The sequence below is a fragment of the Clarias gariepinus genome, chromosome 24 (assembly GCF_024256425.1).
Source record: "Clarias gariepinus isolate MV-2021 ecotype Netherlands chromosome 24, CGAR_prim_01v2, whole genome shotgun sequence".
NCBI classification, from domain to species: domain Eukaryota; kingdom Metazoa; phylum Chordata; class Actinopteri; order Siluriformes; family Clariidae; genus Clarias; species Clarias gariepinus.
The window spans coordinates 10,002,710-10,023,109 of record NC_071123.1 but is presented as its reverse complement, the minus strand read 5'-3'; the positions used below and the strand labels follow the sequence as shown (position 1 = coordinate 10,023,109).

Sequence of the window (20,400 nt, the reverse complement as noted above, 5' to 3'; positions counted from 1 at the left end):
TAGCACTGCTCAAAAGAAAAAAAAAGGAGAAAAAAAAAATCACAACTGCAGAGCTGTCTTTCTGCATGTTTTAATGCATGACTTCATTGCCTGGTTCGTGGTGGAAAACAAGACCACGAAATGTGCAGATTTAACAGGGATTTTTTAATGAATATATACATACAGTACTGTGCACAAGTCATTTCTTTATATTAAATTAAATCAAATTAAATTATGTGGATTAAGTTGGGAACTTAAGGTTAACTGCGACAGGCTGTATGCAAGTGATACATTTTTTAAATGGTATTTTATGTACCAACCTCATGGTAGGTCACTGTGTTTAAAAAAAAAATCCTCAGAAACTTGACAGGTACCGAAAATAGACTGAAAATCACGGACAAAAACTATTCCTCAAGACTACATTAAAAATACAAGAAAGCCTGGCTCTTTGGAAGCCAAATGTGAAGAAATCAGATGTGGTGCAAGACTTTTGCACAGTACGATATATAAAACTAAAGCAAACTTATTACTATGAAGAAATGTGGAAATATGTTCTATTTATGTCTACTGTATCTACATAATATGACAGGACAAATACAACAGAAAACATAAGCAGGAAGACGTATCGCTAAAACAATGAAAACAGAGGCCTGACGGAAATTCCTACTCAAACCAGCTATCTAATTATAAAAATTAATACTATGTGGTCTACAAGTAAGTGTCCTTGATGTCATATTTCTAAGAACAACATCAATCAAGATGAAGACTGTATTAAGTATGTAAGCCTTCTGTACTTGCGTGTTTGCTACGTGGCAGACACCAAAAAGCAGTGGAAAATTCATATTCATTTTCCATCATAAACAGACCAACAAGGCACAATTAAAAGCCAGAAAGATCACAGTAACACTAACAAATTTATACAGTACTGTATAATAATAATAAAAAAAAAATTACAACATTATAAATGAATGAAAAACCTTGTTTTAACAGCATGAGATTTAAAAAAATAAATAAATCATTCATCTTCAGTAATCATTTTATTCATGATAGTGTCATGATAGATCCAGCGCTTCTTCTGGGAACACTTTGTGCAAGACCGAAACACGTTTTGGATCAATTGCCCATCCATCAATTATAAATTCATCCAAAGTGTTTTGTTAATATTTGACAGCATTTTAAAATATGTTATCCTTATGTGCTTAGCAGTTAATTTTAATATGTGATTTTAATATTAAATTATTGAAACATTGACAAGACTGACGTTCCAGAACAAAGATTTTGAACACTCTGCCACACATCAATTGTCTGTATTGTTTAATTATACTGCACATTAACACAAACTAAAGGCTTGGCAGTCATTAAAAAGCAATGACTTTTGTTGGAATGATGTTTTGTTGGAATAAAAAGTGAACCTACCTTAGAGCTAACCTGATGCTCCATCTCCATCCATCTAGGAACCTCTGTGGTGCAAATATGGGTGGGGGAGGCCAATGGCAATTACAATTTTACACACTACAAGCTATTTAGGAACACAAATTAACATACACTGCATGTCTTTGGAATGTGGAAGAAAACCAGAGTACCTGGAGGAAACCTACCAAGCATGGGGAAAACATGCAATTTTCACGCACACAGACCCCAAGGTGGGAACTGAACCCAGACCCTGGAGGTGCTAGGAGATAATGCTAACCACTCAGCCCCTGTACCACCAATCTGATGCTAATTGATGATTTTATCAGAAATACGGTACCTACTGTACCGTATACTTAGCTAGTGGATCATTCTCTGCACTACAATGTATAAGTGTATAAGTTATAATAAAAATATAAATGTACTGTAATATGTAATATAAATAATATAAATGTACTTTATACCAAAAACAGTAGGTTTGCTTGATATAGTGGCCTATATACAAATTTCACTGCTGGGCTTGATAAAACTCCATGTCAGTTCCACGTCAGTGATGATTCTGTGGTGGTCTTCTCATCTGATGAATGTCAAATGTCATTGATTATAATAACCATAAAATTTCCGCTATGTTGCCAATCCGCACATATTCAAAACACATGTTGTCATCTGCGAATATTTCCATCCCGTATTCATTTTAGCATGTTTTTAATCAAGTACTATAATGGACAATTTATGACTTTTGATTGAGCACAAGACAGCAAACAATCAAAAGACAGTTCACAATTGCTGACTGAATGATGGGAGAGAAGAACATGCAAGGACCCTGTGATGATTTCTAGACCATTTCTCATTAAAATAATAGGAGTAACAAAAACATAGGCTTTTTTAAATATTAACCTTAAAAGGCACCAAAAATATCAGAAAATCCTCCGTTTGTGCATATTGTAAGAAACTGAAAAGAATAGAGGCTTGGTAAGCAAAACTATTAATCATTAGTCAGGACACTAAGCCTCTCATGTAGCGCCAAAGAACTCAAAGTGCTTTATTTGCATACAATTTTCTTGGCTAGAGATATTATTCTTTCCAGATGACTATAGATGCAAATAAACCATTTGACTTCACTTTAACTTGTACGGAATTCCTTTTTACAAAGTTCAGTTCATGCTTGGTCATCTAAGCCAAAAGCATAGACTGTGCTTCATCATGCATTCTAGCTTGTAGTATGTAAAGTTAATAAGTCTTGTGACTTGTAAACAGCGAACTCGACTGTACACTTACAGCCAACGCTTTTCTGTGGAAATATAAATTTAGTTTAGATGTTTGCTGAGGATGAAAACAGCAAGGACAAAAGCATGTTATAAAGAGGTACCTTTCATCATCACATTATTTAATTTACAATCTCAAGATGACGAAAAAATTTATTATATGCTATGAATCTTTTCAAATACTTGCATAACTTGAAAGTGGAGAGAAAAACTAAATATTTTCCAAAACAATTTTCAAATGAAAAGGTCTAATTGCATAAGTAATTATCCCTGCTGCTGGTGAAGACCGTCATGAAGATTTAGATGCTGTCAAAAAAAAAAAAGGACATTCCGGGAAAGTTTCAATCATGATTTAGTTTTAAATAGTACAGAACATCCCCATTAAATCCATTAATCATAATGGAAAAAAAATGGTACAACTTTGAAATTGCCCTGCATGATTAGGTTAGGAGGGCAATAGTCAGAGTATGCCAAGGGTAATGCTCAAAATAATGCTACAATTATTGAACAACATGCTTTACTGTAGGAATAAAGTGATGAGTGATGTAACAATATTTGTCCTGAAAGTGATGACAGGTTTCTACCAAACACCGCACTGTATGCCATTCCTTTCATTTTGGTTTCATCAGATCAGAGAACCTTTTCCAACATCAAAGTCTACAGCATGCTTTTTGGCCAATCCATAGGGCTCACCACTCTTCTATAAATCCCAGCTTTGTAAAGCATTTGGTTAGGGTTTTCCTGTGAATATCCATAAGCTGTGGATATTTCCATTTCCTATAAAATTACTCATCCCCTCTTAGTTGTTCCTCTGATTAAAACCCTCATTATGGTCAGCGACTAGAGGCTTATGGGCCTTCCAGGAGCCAGGGTATTTATATTGATATCATGAGACACTTTAATTGCACACAGGAAGCCTTCATTCAGCTAATGTGACTTCTGATGATAATTTACACCAGAACGTATTTTGGCAAGAGGGGGAATACTCATTTAATTACAAATTGCTGGACTGCAAATCCCAACATGCACCATCCCACAATCCCAACAAGTCACACTTCACAGACCACATGTGTATTGATTTCATTATGTGTCTCTGGGTTGAATAGATGGACAAGATTTTTTAGACTATTTGGGTTAAGAGGCGCATTTGCCTCACACTTATTATGTTTCTGTTATGTTTTCTACTGCTACTCTATTGTGCCCAATATGCTGATGCTAAGGCCAATGCTAAGTTTAGGTTTGTAATCTTTTATCTCTGATAATCAAATAAAATCAAAAGGGGTAAATACAAAAGTCATCCTTACCATTGGGGGTTTTGTTGTGCTTTTTCAGTTCCAGGTAGTGGAAAAGTTCAAGAAGGATAAATGGATATGTAAGGAACTGCATGTAAGTACATATGGTAACAGGCATAGCACAGAATGAAATAACTATTAACATACAAATGGTTAGAGGAACTGGCCGCAGAACAGCAGCTAAAAGGCTGGAGGTAGCTTAGTGGTTAAGGCATTGGATTACGGTTCAGAAGATCCCAGGTTCAAGCCCCACAATCACCAAGTTGCCACTATTGGGCCCTTGAGCAAGGCCCTTAACCCCCAACTGCTCAGATGTGTAATGAGATAAAAATGTAAGTCGCTCTGGATAAGAGCGTCTGCCAAATGCCTAAATGTAAAAGATGACATTATGCTGTCAAAGTGTTAAATATTTAGCCTACAGCTCTCTGAAACCAATTATGTGAATTTTATACTATACAGTAAATAATAGGTCCTGCTGTGGGATGTAAATAGTTATCCCCTCCCCCCTTTTAAATTTTATATCTAATGTAATCATAGACAATTCCCACTATCACAACATATCCCCATTAACACAACAACTACCAACTACCCGTGACACCAGATGATGGCTGCTCAATTGACAACAGGGGGTGGCAAAACACATTCTATCGGTCCATCCTGTCAGGTCTGCTTTTGTGAACTCACCAATTAACATCATTGGCAAGTGTCACTGCAATTGATTGGGGTAGAGTGTGCCACCCCAACTTTTATGAGACCACACCCAATTTAGCCCTCTTGGATGTCCAGCATCAATAGGATTGGAACTTGCATTTTCTGGATGATAAAATTCTTTTCTGTCCTGCATGAAGGGGGCATGAAGATTTAGGCTTTGACCCTCAGTGAACCTATCAAAAGTTCTTTTTAGGGTGTTACTTTTTAGAAATGCATCCAGTAAAATGATGCCTTTCAGCTCTTCTCTAAATACACACATGCCCCTGAAATTTCCACAGGACTGTGATTAGATAATGATTGCATTTCACTGTACCATAACATCATAACATACAAAGCAACAAAGATTTACTTTTGGCACAAAGACCTTGTTTAATTCCATAAAAAAAAAAAAAAAAAAATCCCTTAACAGCAAAGACGGATTACACCCACCATTTCTTTAAAAAGCAATCAGCTGTTTCAAGACTTCAAGCAACATGAAAGCAATTCAGTGAATGTTTTGTGTTTCAGCATAACAAATTGTTCACCCATCACTAATTAAAAGCAGTACCATTTGACAATTCCAATGTTATTGTTTCTTTCTGGCATGTCCACTTTATCTCTTTATTGTGGATTATAATATCATGTTCTGTATTTTTGGTTCTACCAAAACCTTTGTAGCAGAAGAAAAATATAGTATCTTCCCCAGTTCATCCATTTGCTGAACTCCCCTCAGCCCTAAAAGTGCATAAATGGGCCATTGTCTGTTATATCACTTTTCAACTAGTTCTAAATCAGCGATTACACAATATAGGACAGGGCTTAATTCATCACAAGTCACATTATCATGAAAAGTTTTATTGATGTCAACATAAATATTATAAATGAAGTCAAGATTGTGCTTTATTAGCTCATATGTAAAATGAGCAGCCATACTACCAGCTGTATCGTCTGATTGTGTCTAATCTCACCTCATTTGGTTGAGAGGGCCTTGGCAGAGTCCTTTGCCAAAGGACTGGGGAAAAAAAAGACTTTGGATAGAAAATTTGTGTCAGATTTGCTATTCTGAGATGTATGTATAGACAAAAAACAAGAAATCCTTTTGACATTTGACGGACTGAAATGGCAGCTAACATACTGTAAGCATACATACAGCAAACAACAAATTGCTGTGTTCTATTTAAACAAAAAAGTATAAATGGGCCGTATAGCACATGAATCTGTTTTAACATCGGAGCAAAACAACTAAAGGCTGTAAATCAGTGAAACATATGGAACTCATCCAGCTAACAGAGAAAAAGTCATATTTAGGACAAACCACTCCCTGTTTGACCTTAAACGTTCTCTTACAAACTTGCACACAAACTACTTTTTAAACCCGAACAACCTCACTGCAACTATCAAATTCTTTAATTGCATGGCCTTTCCTTTTGAGCAAAACCAACACCCTGTGCCTAGTGTTTTCCAGCTGTTCACTTACCACATATTCACCAGTAAATGCAATCAAGAAGTCAAGTTACACTTGTATAGGTACTGTAACAGTTAAATTAGCAGGGTTACTTAATAATGGTGCAAATAATAGATTCAATGCTTCTATGTCATCCATTCAATCACATGAAAGAAAGTCAATACATTTAATCATGGTCAGGATACGCTGCTGAAGTTTAAACTGATCATTAGAATGGAAAAGAAAGGTCAATTATGTTGTTGGTGACAGAGAGGCCCCAAAGTTGCTGATGTAATGGGATTTTATAAGGTCTATACATCTATAAGGGTGTACAGAGAATGGTCTGCATCAAATACTTAGTGAGGTAGTTCGACGTATTCGATGCCAGAAGTCAGAGAAGAATTGACAGACTGGTTCCAGCTGATACTGTAGAAGGGAACCAGTAACTCAAATAACATCTCAGCATAATTGAGGTATGTTGAAGTGCAACTCTGAACATACAACATGTTGAAACCTTAATGGGCTACAGCAGCAGAAGATCGCACCGGGTGCCACTTCTGTCAGCTAAGAAAAGAAAGCTGAGGATATACTTCATATGGGCTCCCCAAAACTGTAGAATACAAGATTCATTCAAGATTCATCATTCAGATGGCATCATGACTCCATCCTCACTTGTATTAAAGCTTCAGGCTGCTGATTGTGTAATGGTTTAGGAGATATTTTTTTGGAACACATTGGTAAAATATTGCTTCCATAATCACCAGGTCTTAATCCAATTAAGCACGTTTGGGATGTTGTGGAACTGGAGATTTGCATTGTGGATGTGAAGCCAACAGGTCGGCACCAACTCAGTGATGCTATCATATCCAAATGGACCAAAAGCTCTAATAAATGTTTCACAAGACAGTGCTCCAATTGACAGTCCTGAAAGCAGAAGGGGTCGAACCCAGTACTAGCACGGTGTCCCTAATTTAGTGGCCAGTTTAGTTTTCTGGTTAGTTAAAAAAAAATCATAAAGTGTGAAAGGTTCAAACAAATTAATGTGATTGTTTTTAATTTTATTCAAATATGGTGTAGGACAAAGTATAAAAAAACTAATCTTAACCTTCAACTCCTTAGAATTTCATACCAACTGAGTTATTTACTGTAATAATATCTAAGATTCATAAATATTTAGCATATTTACCATTTGCCATTAAAACTGGGTCCTCCCAGGAGGTACATGTACTATTATTAACATTTCAGTGTTTTATAGCACATTAATGGCCACTCAAACATATACTTCTGCCCTTTTGTGTGATTTTACATCATAAAACAACAGTCATTCGGGAAATAATGTTTTGGAAAAATGAAAAATATTCTCACCGCAAATTGTTCAGCTTCATCAAAAACATCTGTGGACAATCAAAACCTTCACCTCCCTGATTGTAACCTTCAATTATAGTCAGCCATAAATCATTACTAAATTCCTGTCTCGGTTCCCTACAATTTGACCAGCATGTTGTTCTGTAGGGTTAATTTAGTTATCACATGATTGGCCCAAGTTCTATAAATTCTTTATATTCATTCTGTACATTTCTAACATAAAACCAGAGATAATCTTCTTAATGCCTTACTCTTGTGCCAAATAAAAAGAACATTATGTCATTACTTCTGCTGTGTATATTTCAATTAATCTCACACATACACACACACACCACTTTCGCAATACTTTTAAGATGAAATAAGTCAGCCATTCTTGGATTGTCTCAAATACTGACATGTGTTTTGAGCCAACATATTCGTGTTTAGAACAGCCAACTTATATAAGATCACCTAGTATGGCCATCATAGTTCCCTCAAAGAACACGTATTAGTGTTCAGCTTCTACAGTCAATTAATCACTGGTCTATGACAATAAAGAGGTTGCAGACCTGAAAAAATACAGGAAGCTCTTTTGGTGGTATGGTGATAAAGCAGGCAGCATGACTGCCTCAGGGGTTCTGAGTTAAATCTTGACCCTCTGAAGAAGTTGGATATTATCTTTGAGTTTTATTATGGGTTTTGTCATCCATGTTCTCCAGTTTTCTCCTATGTACCTTGGACATGCCAGTAGATGGAATGACTAGGTTAAAAGTTCTAAACACATGTGTACACTGTGTTCTATGCTATAAGAATCCCCACCTCATCTAAAGCTCAACCTATTGCTGATTATATTGATACAGAATGCAGCTGCACATCATGGTTTCAACCTTTCTAACTTCTCCCACACCACCCCACTTTTTCTGCTCCCTAATCACAACACGCACCGCACCACGTTCCTCCGGGTCCCTCCAGCACTGCTCTCTAGGTTTCTGTTCTGGTGCCTACAGTAGGTGGTCGAAGTAACTTCCTCTAGATGTCTGTACAGCTAAGTCTTTGACAACTCAAGAGGTATCCGTTTCTTCAATACTTGAAAATAATTTGGAAAAAAAACGTTATTTTGACTGATGGCACTTAATTGGTGACCTAGTAACCCAGAGTAAGTATCTATCCAATGACAGAAATTTCAAAGCACTTTTTGGAAGTCCCTCTGAATAAGAGTGTCTGCCAAATGCCTTAATGTACGGTAAATGTAAAGCACCAGTGGAAAAAGTGGGTGAAATGAGTGGAAGCTTTGAATACTTCATATGTATTACAAATGTGTTCCTGGAAGTGTGGACCCAATCCCACTGATTACTGACACCTGCGTGCTACTAGCAAATCCAATCATGGTCTCTTTAAATAGACCAAAGCCAGAGCCCGCCTCTAGTCTAATCACAAGGGCCTGCACTTTCTATATGCTTATATTTGCACCATACCAGGCCTCCTTGCAATTCCTAGTTTGTTATGCTTACTGTAGTTCGTGTTATGCCTGTAGGTCAATTTATTCATGTCTCAATTTACCACCTGTTGTTTCATTCTTATTCTGAACTTTATTTCTCTTTATTACATTTCTTTTAATAATGTATTATAAACTTATATGCCTGCAATGGTAATATGACACAATTTAAAACCTTAATTAACTGTGCAAAACCCAGGAGTTAAAAGTACTTTGCTGCCACTTTTTGGTCTTCAAAAAAATAAAAAAATAAGAGAATAACTTGCTGAAAAAAAAACATAGCTAAGTATCGGCTGGGATCTAACATTTGATGTCCTTGGAAGCACAAAGGGATATCATTTAGTATTTTTAAACTGTAGAAATGAACTCCAACACTATTACTGATACAAGTTGTACCACAATATTTCAAATATGTGCATGTACAGAGGCTCAAACCACCATATACACATAATGGACCTTTAATGACGGTAATGGTTTTCCAAATATGGCATTTGAAGTGACAGTAATGAATTGCTGTAGGCATGTTAGCCCAACCAATAATATTTTACTTAAAGTAAAACAGCACCAATATGCCATAAGTAAGATTAAGGATTAAACAATATTCATAAGATTTAATTTCATCAATGACCAATATGTATTTTAACCAATTCCCAATTAGGGCACGCTTTCATCTAGGCAACAACACAACTGCCAGCCTGGGAGGGTAAAGGCTATCAGGCAATTCCTTCAAGACATGTGATGCCAACAAATGGCATCTTTTCTACCTGTTGCTCATACGATGCTATAAAGGGATAGCATTATGTAACACACAAGGAGAAAAGCTCTTTCTGCTGGCTTCACTTGTATGAGCTTATAGAGGCCCATGATTGGCTAGGGTTGCTATGATTGATGTAAGGGTGCAGGTATGCAAAACCCTCCTCCTCAGGGGAAGCACAACTAATCTGTTCCAGACATGGCCTTGGGAGAATGGTATCAGAACACCCAGTGTATCACAGCCTGCCACATAATGTGCATGATACAGATTTACTGGAAGCTAACATTGTAACCAGGCTGGAAGTTCACTTTAGCAAGAAAGGTGTTTAAAAGGTAATATGGTGCAAAATTGCTTGTGAGAATTTTAATCCTGAACTATTCAGCAACTGAAGTCACAGGGAATCAGAGAACAACTGCATGCATTAGCATGGTCCAAGAAATTTTATGGCCAAATCACCTCCACCTGACTGGATGAACTATATCCAGTCACCACATGCATCCTAAGCAGAGAGCCAGACGCCTCCAACCAGAAACAGGGCATCGGGACTTGACAGATAGGTCAGGAGAGAAGAGATGTTTTGGATACCTGGCAATTGAGGAGTGCAACATGTATCTTGACAGAAAAAGAGAGAAAGAGAGAGAGGACAGTTACAGTAGGTATGCTAAGATATGAGTGCTCTCTGGAAATAAAGCAACCTGTCACTTCACTATCAACAAACCTGAGTGATCAATAAGAGTGGGGAAAACAGCATCCAAACATACCAATTCAACATAAAACTTTACATAAGTAACCCAGAACTGCTTCTTTATCTATTACCAATCTATTCACAAAAGGTTTGGCAACATAAATAAATTAGGCTAGGGTTACACACTGAGAGTAAAAAAAAAAAGGTACCAACAGGCAGCGTGCATCCTTTCACCAAAGTATACATCACGGATTACAAAATACTAGAAGTTTACGCATGTACTGCGGCACGAGACCATTTAGTGCTCTTATACTGTAGGTCTATACTAGTGTTTTTAAATCAATGTGAAATTTCTCTGGGAGCCAATGCAGTTTGAATAAGAACACAACACGTTATGGGCTTATATCTTCTGGTTCTAGTAAGGCTGCTGCATTCTGGACTAACTAGATCTCATTTATGCACTGAAGTTAACATGCAGACAGTAAGGCATTACAATAATCTAACCTAGAGGTGTTAAAAGTAAATGAGCTTCAAATGAAAGACTAGAATCAATAATCACACCGAGGTCTTGTACTTGATAAAACAGAAAGGCCATCCAGAGTTACTATGTAATCAGAAAGCTTACTTTTAGCTGCATATGGTCCTAGAACAAGTACTCTTGTCTTTGTCTTTGTCGAATTAAGCAGTAGGAAGTAAATATGCATCCAGTGTTTAATGTCCTTTAACTTTCATCTGTCTCTCATATGGCTTTGCCGGGACATATTACTGTGTCATCAGCATAAAGGTGTAACCTAATACCACACTTTTAAATAAAGTTGATCGGAAGAAAAAATAGGAGTTCACCTAATATAAAAACATGAGGAACACCAAACTTCAATTTAGTACACAAAATAATTACCTTTTACATCCGTACGGTGGCCCAGAAGGGCAAATCATCTTTCCCGTATATGTGTGTGTTTTTTCCCTTGTAAGTGTGTTTTTTTTTTTCTTGAAAATGTCCGCTTTTTCCCTTATAAATGTCTTTTTTTTTTCCCTTGAAAATGTCCGCTTTTTCCCTTATAAATGTCGTTTTTTTTCCATTGAAAATGTCCGCTTTTTCCCTTATAAATGTTTTTTTTTCTTGAAAATGTCCGCTTTTTCCCTTATAAATGTCATTTTTTTCCCTTATAAATGTCATTTTTTTTCCCTTATAAATGTTTTTTTCCATTGAAAATGTCCGCTTTTTCCCTTATAAATGTCGTTTTTTCCCTTATAAATGTGTTTTTTTTCCATTGAAAATGTGCGCTTTTTCCCGTGTAACTGTGCGCTTTTTCCCGTGTAAATGTCTGCTCTTTACCGTTTGTGCGCAACTACTTCTTTCCCGTGTGAGAACTCTTTCTCCAGTATTTTGCAAGCTAAAAGCTAAAGCTAATGCGCAAAGGACTATGGGAGTGGGGTCAAAACGCAACTGAACACGGAACCTTTCCGGATATCAGCTCCAGGACTCAACATCATGGAGTATACAGTGAATTATAGCGTGATAAAGTTATAATTTTCACTAAATTTTCAACTGCACACAATTACCAGGTAATGTTTAATATATAAAATTAATCAGATTTTTACTGTTTTAGGCACTAATGATAACTTTGTAGCAGTGTTAATAATATTGGAGTGTTTGGGGGAAATGCCGAGCCGAGTGTAAATGGCAGTGATTAAAAGGAATATTATCTCATTTAGACCATTAAACACTGATGTAAACCATCAGCTCCATGGCATCTCTGTAATATACATCCACATATGGATTTATAAGCAAGCTAATTTCACTATGCTAACCGCTAGCGCTTAGCATGGGGAAACTAGCTTGTTTATTAATATATATTAGTTCAATAGTGTATTTGGACACCTATACGTGATGTAAACAGTTAGCTCTATTGTTTTTGTAAAATGCCTGTCCAAATATGGATCTATAAGCAAGCTAATATCACTATGCTAACCGCTAGCGCTTAGCATGCGGAAACTAGCTTGTTTATTAATATATATTAGTTTAATAGTGTATTTGGACACATATACGTGATGTAAACAGTTAGCTCTATTGTTTTTGTAAAATGCCTGTCCAAATATGAATCTATAAGCAAGCTAATATAATTATGCTAAGCGCTAGCTTACTAAAAGAGCTAAGATAGCAGCAACTATTGCTAATTATCCCTGAGCTGCTCCTGTTATGTGCTAAATGTTACAGATGGTTAACGAATTGTTGTATGTAGTTTATTGAAGCTCCTGAGTGCCATATAATGTATAGTGCTGTATAATGTGGTGGTTTTATCATAGCTAGAGATCTTCTGAATAGTTAGTTATGTGCTTACACAATGTATGTAAGTCAAGAAAAGGGGCTTTTGTTCAGGTTCTATCTATTCTAGTCATTAAAGTCATTAAATATATGTTTATACTCCTTATAATATGTATGATTGTGTGTTTTTCTTCTCACAGTGAACTGTGTGTAATTCATCAACTGCCTGTGTCTCAGCTGATTTCTACACCAGCTTTACATCCTGAGCAGAAGGTGAGTGCTCTGAAGTATTTACCTCTCTTTTCAAGAACACCACTGAGCACATCTTAATCAGGGGACAGGGACACATTTCTCTTCATGAACATGTGTGTGTTAATGAATGGTGAAGATGGGGCCAAATTTTGCAGCAATCCTTAATAGCAAAACCAAATAATTGGTTTTAATACACAGCATTACTAAAAGCTTGCATTCTATGAAATTTTGTGTGCGTGCCTGCCTGCGTGTGTCAAACTGATGTCATATGATGTCAAACATCATGAAGTGATATTAACTTGCTTATAAAGCCATATGTGGATGTATATTACAGAGATGCCATGGAGCTGCATAGTAACACCATGAAGTCTTTTTACTAGACACTTATAATAACATGTCTTTATTTCTCCCCTGTTGTAGATTGTCGTGGAGAGGATGGACCCCTGATGCTCTGCCTTTTTGCACCAACAATACATACATGTATTTTATTAATTTGTAAATAAAGTCTTTAATATAATTTTATAGTTGAGTATTTATTTCTAGTTTGCTTATTATTTAGCAAAACAGTTAAAGTGCATGTAAAGCATTGCTGCAAATGACACTGAATAGAATCAGATGTTACTCCACTCTGTGTGAGGGTACAGGCTTATATACAGTATGTGATTTTAGCATCAATAATGTTTTTCTACTAACTAAAGCATGCTGCCTTGAAGATATTAGTGACATCTCTCTTTCAGTTCGAACAACATATTCCATAATATTTATGAATACATTAATCCCATATGTTCAGCAGTTAAAACAGAGGTTCTTAAACATTTTACAGCGAAGGACTCCTTCAACTGTAAAACAAACACCTCTGCATACATTTACTTATAGTGCATTTCCAAAATTACATTTTTATGTTATTCAAAAAGTAAAACCTTTTGTTTTCATTTAAATGATTAATGATTAAATGATCCATGAAAATCAAAAATCTAGTATGTCAAAATATTAGAATATTTCACTTCGATCATGGGGAAGACTGCTGACCTAACAAGTTGTCCAGAAGATGATCATCTACACCTTCCAGAAGGAGTGTAGGCCCTCAAGGTCAAACTTTACCACCAACTATTTCACTGACCATGTTGTTGCTTGATTTGCCAGCCATCTCACCTGACCTTAGGTTTCATGGGAAAGATGAGCTGAAATCTGAGATAAATTTCAAGCTGAATGCTTCAAGTGTGATCTGCAAACATAACCAGGGTGTCATGTTTAACAGCTTAATGCAATGGGTTACATAAAAACACCAACTATTTGAAAATATGTAGGCTTATGAATAGTGGCAACGTATATCTACTGTATGTACAGTGAATGTATGTTCAAGAATAAGAGTATCATAAATTGACCAATAATTAAAATACACATGTAAACAATGAGTCTGTCATTTGAAATGCCGTTTATCTAAAAAAATTAGAATATTGTGCAAAAGTGTTTAAGTTTTAAAATTATTGGGGGGGAAACACATTCACAAGGGAAACGTCATACACATAGAAAAAAAAATCATAGAGCACAATAAAAAAATTATATATTCACAAGGAAAAAAATTATAAATTTACAAGGGAAAATAATACACTAACAAGGGAAAAATAATGCACTTACAAGGGAAAAATAATGCACTTACAAGGGAAAAATAATACACTAACAAGGGAAAAATTATGCACTAACAAGGGAAAAATAATACATTCATAAGGGAAAATATATATACTTATAGGTGAAAAATAATACATTTACAAGGGAAAAATTATATACCTACAAGGGAAAAATTCCCCCTCGATAATACATGCTGTTTCCCTTGTAAATGTGTTTTTTTCCCTTGTGTGTGCTTTTTCCCTTGAAAATGTATGCTTTTTCCATTATAAATGTCATTTTTCCCCTTGAAATGTATGCTTTTTCCCTTATAATTTTGCGTTTTTTCTCTTATAAATGTGTGCTTTTTCCCTTATAATTGTGCTTTTTTTCTCTTATAAATGTGTGCTTTTCCCCTTATAATTGTGCTTTTCTACCCTTGTAAATGTCCTTTTTTTCCCCCTTATAAATGTGTTTTTTTTTACCCTTGTAAATGTGTTTTTTTACCCTTGTAAATGTCCTTTTTTCCCCTAAAAATGTATGCTTTTTTTTCTTATGTGTTTTTTACCCTTGTAAATGTGTGCTTTTTCCCTTGTAAATGTTTACTTTTTCCCGTGTACGTATATTATTTTTTTCTTGTATATGTGTGCTTTTTCACGTGTACTTATATTACCTTTTCACCTTGAAAATGTGTACTTTTTCCCATGTAAGTATATTATTTTTCCCTGGTGAATATAGTATTTTTCCCTTTTAAATGTGTATAATTTTTCCCCTCGTAAATGTATTATTTTTCACCTATAAGTATATAAATTTTTCCTTGTGAATGTATTATTTTCCCTTGTAAATTTATAATTTTTTTCCTTGTGAATATATAATTTTTTTATTGTGCTCTATGATTTTTTTTTCTATGTGTATGACGTTTCCCTTGTGAATGTGTTTCCCCCCCAATAATTTTAAAACTTAAACACTTTTGCACAATATTCTAATTTTTTTAGATAAACGGCATTTCAAATGACAGACTCATTGTTTACATGTGTATTTTAATTATTGGTCAATTTATGATACTCTTATTCTTGAACATACATTCACTGTACATACAGTAGATATACGTTGCCACTATTCATAAGCCTACATATTTTCAAATAGTTGGTGTTTTTATGTAACCCATTGCATTAAGCTGTTAAACATGACACCCTGGTTATGTTTGCAGATCACACTTGAAGCATTCAGCTTGAAATTTATCTCAGATTTCAGCTCATCTTTCCCATGAAACCTAAGGTCAGGTGAGATGGCTGGCAAATCAAGCAACAACATGGTCAGTGAAATAGTTGGTGGTAAAGTTTGACCTTGAGGGCCTACACTCCTTCTGGAAGGTGTAGATGATCATCTTCTGGACAACTTGTTAGGTCAGCAGTCTTCCCCATGATCGAAGTGAAATATTCTAATATTTTGACATACTAGATTTTTGATTTTCATGGATCATTTAATCATTAATCATTTAAATGAAAACAAAAGGTTTTACTTTTTGAATAACATAAAAATGTAATTTTGGAAATGCACTATAAGTAAATGTATGCAGAGTTTGTAAAACTGTTTGTTTTACAGTTGAAGGAGTCCTTCGCTGTAAAATGTTTAAGAACCTCTGTTTTAACTGCTGAACATATGGGATTAATGTATTCATAAATATTATGGAATATGTTGTTCGAACTGAAAGAGAGATGTCACTAATATCTCCAAGGCAGCATGCTTTAGTTAGTAGAAACACATTATTGATGCTAAAATCACATACTGTATATAAGCCTGTACCCTCACACAGAGTGGAGTAACATCTGATTCTATTCAGTGTCATTTGCAGCAATGCTTTACATGCACTTTAACTGTTTTGCTAAATAATAAGCAAACTAGAAATAAATACTCAACTATAAAATTATATTAAAGACTTTATTTACAAATTAATAAAATACATGTATGTATTGTTGGTGCAAAAAGGCAGAGCATCAAGGGTCCGTCCTCTCCACGACAATCTACAACAGGGGAGAAATAAAGACAAGTTATTATAAGTGTCTAGTAAAAAGACTTCATGGTGTTACTATGCAGCTCCATGGCATCTCTGTAATATACATCCACATATGGGTTTATAAGCAAGTTAATATCACTTCATGATGTTTGACATCATATGACATCAGTTTGACACACGCAGGCAGGCACGCACACAAAATTTCATAGAATGCAAGCTTTTAGTAATGCTGTGTATTAAAACCAATTATTTGGTTTTGCTATTAAGGATTGCTGCAAAATTTGGCCCCATCTTCACCATTCATTAACACACACATGTTCATGAAGAGAAATGTGTCCCTGTCCCCTGATTAAGATGTGCTCAGTGGTGTTCTTGAAAAGAGAGGTAAATACTTCAGAAAACTCACCTTCTGCTCAGGATGTAAAGCTGGTGTAGAAATCAGCTGATACACAGGCAGTTGATGATTTACACACAGTTCACTGTGAGAAGAAAAACACACAATCATACATATTATAAGGAGTATAAACATATATTTAATGACTTTAATGACTAGAATAGATAGAACCTGAACAAAAGCCCCTTTTCTTGACTGTTACATACATTGTGTAAGCACATAACTAACTATTCAGAAGATCTCTAGCTATGATAAAACCACTACATTATACAGCAGTATACATTATATGGCACTCAGGAGCTCCAATAAACTACATACAACAATTCGTTAACCATCTGTAACATTTAGCACATAACAGGAGCAGCTCAGGGATAATTAGCAATAGTTGCTGCTATCTTAGCTCTTTTAGTAAGCTAGCGCTTAGCATAATTATATTAGCTTGCTTATAGATTCATATTTGGACAGGCATTTTACAAAAACAATAGAGCTAACTGTTTACATCACGTATATGTGTCCAAATACACTATTAAACTAATATATATTAATAAACAAGCTAGTTTCCCCATGCTAAGCGCTAGCGGTTAGCATAGTGATATTAGCTTGCTTATAGATCCATATTTGGACAGGCATTTTACAAAAACAATAGAGCTAACTGTTTACATCACGTATAGGTGTCCAAATACACTATTAAACTAATATATATTAATAAACAAGCTAGTTTCCCCATGCTAAGCGCTAGCGGTTAGCATAGTGATATTAGCTTGCTTATAAATCCATATGTGGATGTATACTACAGAGATGCCATGGAGCTGATGGTTTACATCAGTGTTTAATGGTCTAAATGAGATAATATTCCTTTTAATCACTGCCATTTACACTCGGCTCGGCATTTCCCCCAAACACTCCAATAGTATTAACACTGCTACAAAGTTATCATTAGTGCCTAAAACAGTAAAAATCTGATTAATTTTTATATATTAAACATTACCTGGTAATTGTGTGCAGTTGAAAATTTAGTGAAAATTATAACTTTATCACGCTATAATTCACTGTATACTCCATGATGTTGAGTCTTGGAGCTGATATCCGGAAACGTTCCGTGTTCAGTTGCGTTTTGACCCCACTCCCATAGTCCTTTGCGCATTAGCTTTAGCTTTTAGCTTGCAAAATACTGGAGAAAGAGTTCTCACACGGGAAAGAAGTAGTTGCGCACAAACGGTAAAGAGCAGACATTTACACGGGAAAAAGCGCACAGTTACACGGGGAAAAGCGCACATTTTCAATGGAAAAAAAAACATTTATAAGGGAAAAAAATGACATTTATAAGGGAAAAAACGACATTTATAAGGGAAAAAGCGGACATTTTCAATGGAAAAAAAAACATTTATAAGGGAAAAAAATGACATTTATAAGGGAAAAAGCGGACATTTTCAAAAAAAAAAACACATTTATAAGGTAAAAAACGACATTTATAAGGGAAAAAGCGCACATTTTCAATGAAAAAAAAAACACATTTATAAGGGAAAAAACGACATTTATAAGGGAAAAAGCGGACATTTTCAAGGAAAAAAAAAACACACTTACAAGGGAAAAAACACACACATATTCGGGTAAGATGATTTGCCCTTCTGGGCCACCGTACATCCGCAACCTGATAGCGATCAACGAAATAAGACCTGAGCCAGGACGGGCCTTAATTCCTACAACATTTTCTAATCTAACTTAATTTGGGTCGTTAAGGAACTTTATAATTTTTTACTGTTAAAGGGCACCTATTATCCAAAATTATATTTTTTTAATAAAACACTTTTTTACACAGGGCTATGTAGTTTTGGATTTTGTTTTCCCTTACTAATAAAAACCCTAATTTAAAAACTGCATGATGTGTTTACTTGTATTATCTTTGACTAATATTTAAATTTGTTTGATGATCTGAAACATTAAAGTGTGACAAACATGCAAAAAAACAAGAAATCAATAAATGGGCAAACACTTTTACTGTTGCTGTTGTTGAATTTTAGGGACTTGAACAATATAGTTTTTTAAACCAACTTCATGAATATGCAGTGTTTAACAATTAATGTATGATTTATAGTGCAACTTTTAATTGACCAACAAAAATAACCCCTCAATATCTTCCTCAATATCTTCCTCAATATTTACCCTGAAAACCAAGAGGTAAAAAGCACTTTGCTTACACTTACACTGTAATAACAGAAGTGCATTTGGATTTTGCTCTTCTGAAATCTTCCTTAAATTCTTTGCTTTTAAGTTCTTAGAAACTCCAAAATATTCCTTCTGATCTTACAAGAAAGTTTAACCTTTAAATTAAGTATTACTTAGTGATGGTTTTCATTAGAGCAAATTCCCCTGGGGCAGCTAATAGCACCTGATAAAAGGTTACAATGATACACTGGAATACATTGGACATACTGTAATCTGGTTCACAGGGCAAAAAGAGTCATGTTAAGCATCAAGAATTTTCTTAAAACTGCATGGTTTAGATGGATGATATGAAGCTAGAAAAACATTGTTAAAACATTTTAATGTGCAGAAGTTGTGGACAGCTTTATTACACCTTCCCAGGAAGCATAGCCAAAACACACAGGATGGCAAGTACGCATTTTAAATGGTTGCTTTTAAGGCCATGTCCACACGTAGCTGGGTATTTTTAAAAATGGAGATTTTTTTCTTTGTTTGTAAAAATAATTCTGTCCACCCGACCTACATTTTAAAAGTATCTTTGTCGACATGAAAACGCAAAACACCCTGTGCTGTTAGGAGCCCCCTCACAAAACGTCCCCCTGACAAAACGTCATTACCTGTTTCGCTTTGTAGAAATCCGATGGGTCTCTGTGTTTTGTTCACCTCTGTACATTAACATACAGTGTGAGTAACTGTGTGTATGTACACACATGCAAAAAGTCCAGTATGCAATGTTTATACAGTCACTAGGTTACTATACGTATGTCCACCATTGCACAAAATATCCTCATAAGCAAAGCTGATGTCAAATCAAGGAGACTGGCCCACAGATATCGGCACAAAGTCACGTTACAACAAGCGAAAATCTCAGTTTCCCCTGTCGTACACCACTAAAAATGGAGTTTTGAAAAAGCGTTTTCAATGACCGTTTTCAATTTAGTAGTTACATGGCAGCATTAACCTACAAATGGGAATTAAAAATAAAATAGAATTAATACAAGTATGAGTAGGTTAATACTGTAAATACAGTAAACTTAAAAAGTAACATAACAAAAGTGAATACACAAAATGTAAACATACAGATTTAAAGCAAGCTGAGGAGTTTCAGCTAAAAAAAAAAAAAACTAAAGTAAATTATAGTAAACCTAAATCTGCAGAGGAGGCTATTTTTGTTACGGTACATCAAAAGTGATGACTCTTCTACTATTAATCAAAGAAAATTAGTTCAATTTTAAAACACTTAATCAACCGAGTATACTCTGATTTACTTCCTTTTCACCCACCCAAAAAAAACATGCTTGTA

At 35.2% G+C, this 20,400-nt stretch overlaps 1 long non-coding RNA gene across 1 annotated transcript; it reads right to left on the bottom strand.

Annotated features, from left to right (window-relative positions):
- Positions 1 to 16,408: 16,408 nt before the first annotated feature.
- On the bottom strand, positions 16,409 to 17,964 carry LOC128511895 (uncharacterized). Its single transcript, XR_008356220.1, has 3 exons — positions 17,881 to 17,964; positions 16,905 to 16,977; positions 16,409 to 16,505 (listed from the first exon to the last, which is right to left on the bottom strand). It is a non-coding gene; the product is annotated as an uncharacterized LOC128511895 (long non-coding RNA).
- Positions 17,965 to 20,400: the final 2,436 nt, after the last annotated feature.